This window comes from Poecilia latipinna, unplaced genomic scaffold, assembly GCF_001443285.1.
Source record: "Poecilia latipinna isolate Pla-1442-1.1 unplaced genomic scaffold, P_latipinna-1.0 Scaffold51, whole genome shotgun sequence".
NCBI lineage: Eukaryota > Metazoa > Chordata > Actinopteri > Cyprinodontiformes > Poeciliidae > Poecilia > Poecilia latipinna.
In genome coordinates this window covers 622004-631243 of record NW_015112667.1, presented here as the reverse complement: position 1 = coordinate 631243, position 9240 = coordinate 622004, and positions in this window count along the sequence as shown.

Here is a 9240-nt window from a genome sequence, read left to right as displayed (position 1 = left end):
AGTGTGCACTTTTGTGCCCCCCCCTCTCCCCCCCCCCCCCCCCAAAAAAAAAGCAAAACAGAGAGACGTCTTGTCCTGCTTAAACATTTTCTTACATAAACGCAGCCGGGGCTGGGGGTGATATCTGATAAAACAGATCAAAATTACATTATTGGCTTTTATAGCCCACTGAAAACATAGCCCAAAGGTATGCTATTTGCCAGAGAGCGGCTCGTAATATGTCGAAGAATTGTTACCATCTGGCTCGACTGCGGGGAAGGCTTCTCTCTTAAAAACCTCAAAGTCAAAATGATACAAGTAAAATGCAGCATTCATAACCAGGTTGGCTTTTTATGGATGCCTGTCCACATTGATTTGGCTCCATGGTGTCTTGCGAGTCAACTCGTGCACTTTAGGATAATCATTTTTACCCCAAGAAGCAGGTCTTTGATGCCGCAGCATCCGAGTACAGTCAAATATTTCAGGCATGACAGATACTCTTTGTTTAACTTTGTTACTCTTTTTGTTTTTTCTCTAAAAAAAGTGACTTCCAGTAATCTCTTTAGGCTGCAGCATTCCAGACGGATAAGGAAGAATCCAGCAGGCGACTTTTATCGGTTTGCAAGTTCGTCTGCATCGACACAACCTCCCGAATACGAAAAAAAAAAAGAAAAAAACGTCCAACGCAACCCTTCGAGTCTGACATTTCAACCCGTTTTTGCCGAGCTACACCCTTCTAATCGCACTTCTGTACTCGGTTTCAACCCCCCATTACCTCATTATGAGATTACAATGTCAGTGTGGCCAGAATTGTGACAATTACAATAAGTGCCGGAGTAATTTTGGCGTTAAATGGACTCTTTGTGCTCCACGTTGCTGTGTGTTTCCGCGACCCGTCACAGGTTGAAAGAAGGCGAGTCCAGTACTTTCTCATGTGCTCAATGAAGCGAGCAAGAAAAACACATGCATGCATGCGTGTTTGTGTGTCCACATTGTGTTTCTTTAATCCCTACAGTCACAAATGTCACATTTTATTTGGATTTCATGTGATGGATCAACACAAAGTTGACCAAAATTGTAAAGTGGGGGGACAACGTCACAAGTTTTCTTTTTATCTTCGCATAACTCGATGGGCTTTGTCTCCACCATTAGAAATTTAGTTCTATTCGTCTTCAACTCTGACCATAGAGCAGACCTCAAACGTCAATCCCCAAAGTCTGCTTTGATGCAGTATTTGGTGTGTAATACCTTTTCAGGTGCCATGCATTCAAATTCTGCACGCTGACTTTTGGTTTGTCAGAGGGATTTTCACTGCCTTTTGTGTCTGCATGCAATCTGGACCCTCAAGTTACTTTATTTCAAAGATGCTTTCTTTTTTCATCCCAGAGTTATTGTAACTTGTATCATGCAAGAATCTGAAAAGAGTCGCTGTAGACGGTGGTAATGTGTAGCAGTCAGTCTTGCAGTGAATCTGAAGAGGCCTCTGACTGAAGACAGTCTTGTCATGACACGCCAACCCGGTGACGGTCCACAGCAACACGTCCTGGACAACACCATTAATTGTTATCAAGCACTCCTAATCCCCCTCCTTTGCTTTTGCCGCTCCTCTCTGTCTGGTCTCAAGTTTATGATGATGAAAAGAAAGAGAAGAGCGAGGAAAATGCTGATATTTGCCATTGCAGAACTGAACAATAATTACAAGTTTTCCTACCGTCATGCAGCAATAGCTTGCATTCGTTCCACACATTTTGCATTTTGAGATAAGGAACAGAATAGCGCTTGTTGAGATGCTCAACAATTGGCGTTTTTATTGTCTACCACTACCTCACTTTAACTAAACATGGCAGTATCTTAACCTCTGACCTGTCTGCTGCGTTTCTTGGTTTTTGTGATGTTGTTTGTTCATCAGTGTTCACTAACAAACCTCTCAGGCCTTCACAGAACAGCTGTGTTTATACTGACACACAATAGGACTCTGCTGGAGGCAGTGGGTTGTAATTTGGTGCCATCAGACTGAATTCACAACACGCTTTTCTTAATTTTTTTTTTGTAAAAATGTTGATGAAAATGCAACACTTTTAATGAACATCACCATTATGAGCCAGTTTGTGTTAATCTGTCACGCAGAATCCCAATGCAACACCTTGAAGCTTGTGGTTTTCAAGTGTCAAGATAGAGGGAAGTTTAAACTACAGATTATAAGTTGTTCCCTCATATTAGCAAATATACACTCAGAGTCACACCGATGGGGTTGTGGTGTGTGATTGGTAAATGGACTGACATTACATAGCGCCTTTCCAGTCATTTTGATACTTTACAGTAAAGCCACAGTCATCCAGTCGCACTCATAAACGCACACACTTTTTTGTTCCTATACACAAGCAAATTGACCCTATAAAATAAATAAATTTGCTTAATGAAAACACCTATTTTGAAAAAAAGCTCACATTTTTCACTGAAACACTTTTGCACTAGGATGAGGTGGATTTCTTTGGCTCCATCTAAATTAGAGTATTTCAGACCCTTTTTTTTGCATCACACGAGTCAAGTGGTCGACAACGGGATGTTACCGGCAGAAAAAGACAACAGGAAGTGGCAGGAGAAATGTTTCTTAATGACTTACCGCGTGAACAAACTTATTCATGTGATTTTAGTCGCATTTCTTGTTTAACAGAAAAACTGCAACTGCAAATGTATTTATTTTTTTCGACATTAGCAGAATATTGACAAAGTTTGGAGCAAATTTGAAGCTGAAAAGCAGCTGCTGATTGGCAGGCCTCAACTGTAATGTTTGCATGAAGCCTTCGGCTGCTTGGACCAAGACTCTGGGTGGAGCGGCGCGTCCTATTGGAGGGGACATTCTTCTCAATACTGCTTGGACCTGCTACTATTGATGATGATGATGATGTGTGTGTGTGTGTGTGTGTGTGTGTGTGTGTGTGTGTGTGTGTGTGTGTGTGTGAGAATCCAGCAGACATCTACAGAAAGGCAACCACTCCGCCCCCCACCAACACCACCATCCTCCCTATATCCTCTCCTCTCCCCCCCCCCTTTCTCTGCCCCACCACCTCCTCCTCCTCCTCCTCCTCCTCCTCCTCCCCTGGCGCCCTGGTATGAGAGAGAAAGCTGTTGTTAATAAAAAGTTTTCAAATAATGGGATGAAAAGGGAGGTGAAATTGAGCGGCCCTAGCGGTATTATTTCTTCTCCGTATGGGAGCTGGCCTCTCGCGGTCTCTCCGACGCTCCCTGACCGGGAGGGGGTCGCTATAGGCACGGTGACCATTCCTGCCCCGGGGCTAGGGCAAATGATTTGCCTCTCTGAGGCTTCAAAGGGGAGCAATTACACTTAAGTAACCAAATGAATAGATAGCCCTGCTTGGCAGCAGTTTGGTGGGGTTGAGGGTGTGTGTGTGTGTGTGTGTGTGTGTGTGTGTGTGTGTGTGTGTGTGTGTGTGTGTGTGTGTGTGTGTGTTGGGGGAGACAGTGGAGGCCTTTGAGGGAAGAGGCACCACACCTCACGGGTAATGTGGAACAGCTCGCATCCCTGAGAGCACAGAAGAAAATAAACAAGCCGATGGTCTGCCGCTGAATTCAGGAAAAAAAAAAAAAGGTGTTGAAACGTTCCAAAACCAAAACAGCAACATCACTGAGGATGGTTTACCAATGCAGCCGATAGCTTTTAAAGTAATTATTGCCTGACAGAAATAGAGCGTCTACCGCTGGCCTCTGTGGCTGCACAATATCACATAAACTTATATTGTGTGGAGCATCCCATAATGGCAAACTTGGAAGAAATTAGACATCTTCTCCTGCTCCTCTGATGAGTCTGTGCTGCGCTTTCCCCTCCGCAGGTTTGTTTTTCTAAGCTAATCATCTAAGCCAATCATGGTCCCTCTGTTTGTTTACAGTGTAATCAATGCCTGAGCAGACTTCAAAAACTCTCAAACAAGATGTGAATCATCCTGCAGCCCAGTCAAACCGAACCAACGTGGACCGCAAGCCCTGAGAACGTTGAGCCTGTGTGAGTGGCACACATAAAGTCAGCCTCTGCCCGGCCGATAAAAGGGCTCGGTGGGGCCCTATTGAGTAAAAGTGGAGACTGGGAGTTGGGTAGGGGAGCTCACCTGTGGAGAGGAGTCTATAGCTGCATAGAATGCCCAACAGCTGCCAGGGTTGTAAGTCTAGGCACCTAGCGGAGCCACAGAATGGGAAATGCAAGGGGCTCTTTGAATGCACTGCCACTTAGTAACAGAAGGCATGTGCCAAACTTGCAGAATGAGAATGAAAACTCCCCCTTTGGAGTTCACTAAATATCAGCAGCGACTCTCTTTTCATCCAGCCCCCCTCCTCTCCAGCCCCGTCCTCTTTCTTCCTCTTTTGGTCTATTATAATTCCTCCATAAAAGAACAATGGCTGACTGAAAGACCCCCAAACCACAGAGATATACCAACAATCGGCGGGGAAAGTGGGGGGTTGGCGGGGCGGGGGGGGGATACTCGGCTGAAGTGTGGAAGCCATCAATTACGGAGGGCCTAAAGTTAACATCCCAGCAGGGTAGGTGCATTAGAATGCAGATATGGACAGGCCATGGGCAGCAGATGCCAAGCGGAGCGGTCAAAAGAGCAACTCATGACTCCTGACAGGACATATGCAATGTGGGAGACTCCCGCCTCTGCTGCTGCTGCTGCTGCTGCTGCTGCTGCTGCCTCGGCCTGGAATCTGCAGAAGAATGGAAAATTAAATTGAATGATGATTGTAGCGGTGGCTCAAAAGAACCATTGTGCGAAACTAACCGGAATTACGGGTTTGAGAAGTGACAAACAACCGACATCTCGCAAAACGGTCGCCAGCGCGCATGGCCGCAGTGCGAGTTTCTATAAATCTCACACATCAGCAGCTGAGACTGATGTGCGAGACTGCAACAAGTGTCCCTCCGAGTCCAAAACATGCCAAGATCCCCCTGCTTCTTGATTCCATCACCCCCCCACACCCTCTCTCTGTCTCTCTCTCTCTCTCCACATCTCTCTCAGCAAGACTCTGCCCTGCAGGCTTCTTCACTCCGCTAATTTACATTAGGCTGCAGGCTATCATCACAGTCAGGACAGTGCAGTTGTATTTTCAGGCTCATTAAGCAATAGCACAAAACAAAATAAAGAAGAGGGGGATCCTTAAAACCTACCTTCCTCCTCCCTTCCCCTCGCTAACTTTCCCGTCCGAGGTTCGTAGGAGACTTAAATAATGCCATAAAGAACAGCAGGAAAGCTCTAAATTATGGTTGTTTGTGTTTACTACATCAAATGGTTTGGTATCCGAGGAAGAGGAGGAGAAGAAGGTGGAGAGGCCGCGGGGTCTCGGCCCCTGAGAACCAATCCGGCTGCTCCGTAGTGGCTCTATTCAGGGTCGACTCATGCCTGTTTATTTGAAAGAAGCCCCGCTTTTTTAACTTCCCACCCTCTCTATTGTTCGGCCGCTCATGGGGAGGACTTTGAAATTGTAATCTCGGGATATTCAAACACGCACATTTGTTCGGACCTTTGGTGCCTGCAATAACATTATTACTGCCAGACAAGCATTGTCAGCCTGAGCCTACAGTGCGTTAAGCCGCCGCCTGGCTTAACGCCGCCTGCCCTTCGCCGTTTTTATTGGCTTGCGAGCCTTTATGTGATGAGCGAGTTTACATGGCATGGCTTCCTGAGATTGTATGAGAGACTAATTAGAAGAAAATAAAACTTCAGAAAAAGGAAAAAAATATATAACTCAACACTGCATTTTGTAAAACTTTGTTCAATTCAGTTTAATTATGTGGCACTGAATCGTAACAATCTTAAGTCACTTCAGGAAGAAAATATCCCAGTAATGTAATGAGTTTTCTTTCTTTGTCCTTCTTCTCTTTTACATTTTTTTTAAATGTTTTGCTAGCAGATATTGTATTTGATGTTTTACGGCTATATGTAATTTCTGTGTTTTTCCTGTTTTATGATTTGCCTGTTTTTGTTTTTGTTTTTTTTTGTTTTTTAATGAAGCTTCTGTCGAATGTGGTTATGCTTTCTGGTTTTATTGTGTTTTCCTTGTTTTGCAAATGTTGTTGATGCCATTTCATACTTGAGCAGTTCCGGTCTTTTCATACCCAACTTTTACAAGCCTGTTTCACTTAGTACCCGCTTTGGAGATACTTTGTTGTGCCATTGAAATCAATCATTTTAATATTTTTTTCAGTTAAAAGTATTTATAGTCTTTGAACTTTTTCAAGCTTTTACTGGGATTTATTTGGATTTTATGTAACTGACTGACAAAATATTACAGAGGTCAAAAACCAAATTTTGCTGCAATTATAGCTGCAATTTTGGAGTGTTTGACGTTTTTGTGATGTAAACATCTAACAGATTCCCTCCCTCCACCTGAGCAGTGGATCTCTGCAGCTTCTCCAGAGCTACCATCAACCTCTTGGCTGTGTCTGCAATCAATGCTCAGTTTATTCAACCTATCAGTTTTGTTGGATGAAGATGACTTGGAGTCGGGGACATTCACAGATGGACACTAGGAGGCGCTAGAGCATTTGCCCCTTTTTCCTCTGAACAAAAAAGTGCCCTTCTGAAATCTTTCACTTTTTCTTACTGTGTATTGTGTTTGGCCCAAGACAGAAAATAACTATCAAATTGAAATACAAATATATACAGCCACAAAAAAATAATCGATGTGTCACTACGATATGTAGGTCCCAATTTCCAAACCACTGAATTGACTTTTCATGCTCCGTCAAACTGAGTCGATCAATAGTATTTTTTCAATATAAAAATCCCGATGAGTGTTTGTCTGTGCTGATCTGCTTTGAAGCTTTTAGTTAAAAGAGAACAAAACAAATTAGAAACCTCACTGGCAGTCAAATATGGCATTTTATCTGCCGTTTGGAATGATGCAAAAATAACCAGGAAGAAAACTGACCTGTGTGGGTGAACGAAGAATTTACCTTGGCATCCCAAAAATGTTCATTTGCTCATTTAATATATGAAGTTATTTGAGTTTTTTTAAGGACATGCTTTTAAGTATTACTGAAGTCAAGTAGAAAAACTCCTATACTGTAAAACTTTAAGTAAAGTAGTTTTTATAGGAAAATGATGATGACATTAAATTACACACGGTTTGACAACAGTGTGACGCAAAAATAAGAAAATTGCTCGAGTTTTACTTCATAAAGTCTTAATATATATATCTATATTTTTTTATTAAAAGTAAGGTGGAGTAAGCACCAAATTGCAGTAATTTATACAATAGCTGCTGGTTTTTGGTTTCAACCGTGCGGTAAAAGGGAGAAAATTGACGCTGCTGCCTCTCAGATGTGCTCCATCACATCTTTGGCTGCAGGGAGCGTATGAAATTGTGGTGACATTCTTGGGTTTTGCGAATGAGACCACGGAGTAGCCGCACAGAGTTCCTCGTCCCAAGCGCTCGGCCTAACTCGCCCACTCGCATTGTCTCTAGACTTTCCTCAAGAATGTGGATTTCTATGGCCGTTGGCAGGCCAGATGGAGCTGCCAACTGCATTGTCACCTCTCGCGGTTTTTCTCCATAACGATCTCCGCCGGCAGTGGAGGAACGGCTCAATCAATAGCAGCAAAAGAAAAAAAGAAGAAGTCTCTCTTGAGCGTCAGCATGTGAGCAAACATTAGTTTAAGCTCGAGGTCAAAATGTAGATTCCAACACCACTAACTAATGGAACCCACCCTGTTGTACGCCCGGTTTGACTCAAAAAAAAAAAGAAAAAGGAGCAATTGTAAAACCGCAGGACACTCCATCCCCTGATTGCTTTTTTACAGTCCAAAAAAGAAGCCTTGATGGAGGCAATTTGCTTCCCCTGCTTTCGCACGGCACGAATCTTTCCCTCATTACCCGGCGCTCAAACACAGGGCACTGGGATGCCACAAGAGGAAGTGGCTTTGGCAGAAAATGTCAAACCGACGTTTAAGTGCAGGAGCCGAGCCAGTCTGATGTGGACGGAATCAACTTGTTAAGTCAAATGAAAGGTCAAAGATATTTCCCACAGTGCTAAAAAAACATAAATAACTGTAATTTGAGCTGCTTTTAAAAAAAAAAAAAAAAAAAAAAAAAAATCAAGAGCTCCACGCTGGTCACCTAATGTGATGAAGGTGAAGAAATAAAAGCGTTCAGAGATGAAGAAAATAGAAATAGAGGATGAAGATGGAGCGGAGTGTTGCTTTGCCATTACTTCTCTTCCGCAGTTTAGGGGAGGAAGAAAGGAAGTAAAAGGGAACTATATCGTGTTTTTTAAGAGCAAAAATTAAAAAAAAACGTGGCATACCTTAAAAATAAGTGTAAACAGGCAACCTGTTTGGTAAGTAGAGTCCACATCGTTATATTTCAGTCTTATTACAAAGTCAGTCAGGCAGGAATACTTGTCCTGTCCGACTGAGGCAGGAAGGAGGTTTGACCTCCCAGCCAACCATAATGCTAGAATGACCTAGTCAAAGTCCAGACCCAAATTCATCTGAGAATCTGTAGCAAGACTTGAATTGATACCAGTCTGACTGAGCAAACACGTGCTGGCAAAAACGTGAGCAAATATTGAAATAACCTGCAGTTGTAACACCAGCAGGAGGTGGTGATAAAATATTTTGAACTATTGGAGGTAAATACAGCAAGAGTTTTAACATTTTTTTTTAATATTTTGAAAGCCGTGTATCAATTTTCTTTGTCTTCCTCTATTTCATACCGGACTATCGCATAAAAACCCAACCAAAGACGTTGAAGTTTGCAGTTTAAGAGTGAGGGTAAAAGTTTACGGCCTATGAATGCTTTTGTAACGCATTTCACAGGGATTTGGTTCCAAAGTTTGTTCTTTAAATAATGTTTATTTTTTTCCCCTGCGCAGGGGAAAAAAAAAAAAAAAAAAAAAAGCCCATGCACCATAAGTGAACATTGGCACACCTTTAAAACGCACTATCTAAAGCAACAGAAATGCACTATTTGCAGATGGTTTTGATCAAGTGGATGCTTTTGTTTTTGTTGGGAGACCTGAGAGAAGAAGAAGAAAAAAAAACAGCAAGAGAATCACATGAAAAGTGTGTGTAGCCTAAATCTGTTTTCTCACACCACGCTACCACTTGGCCCTTGAACTTTACGGAGCAGATAAATGGTTTCATCAGAGCTCCTCTGATGCGGAGATCGGCTCATGCAGAACCAAAACGTGTAAAAAAAAAAAAAAAAAAAAAAAGTTTAATTTTTGGAGCCAGCTGGGGGGGGGGG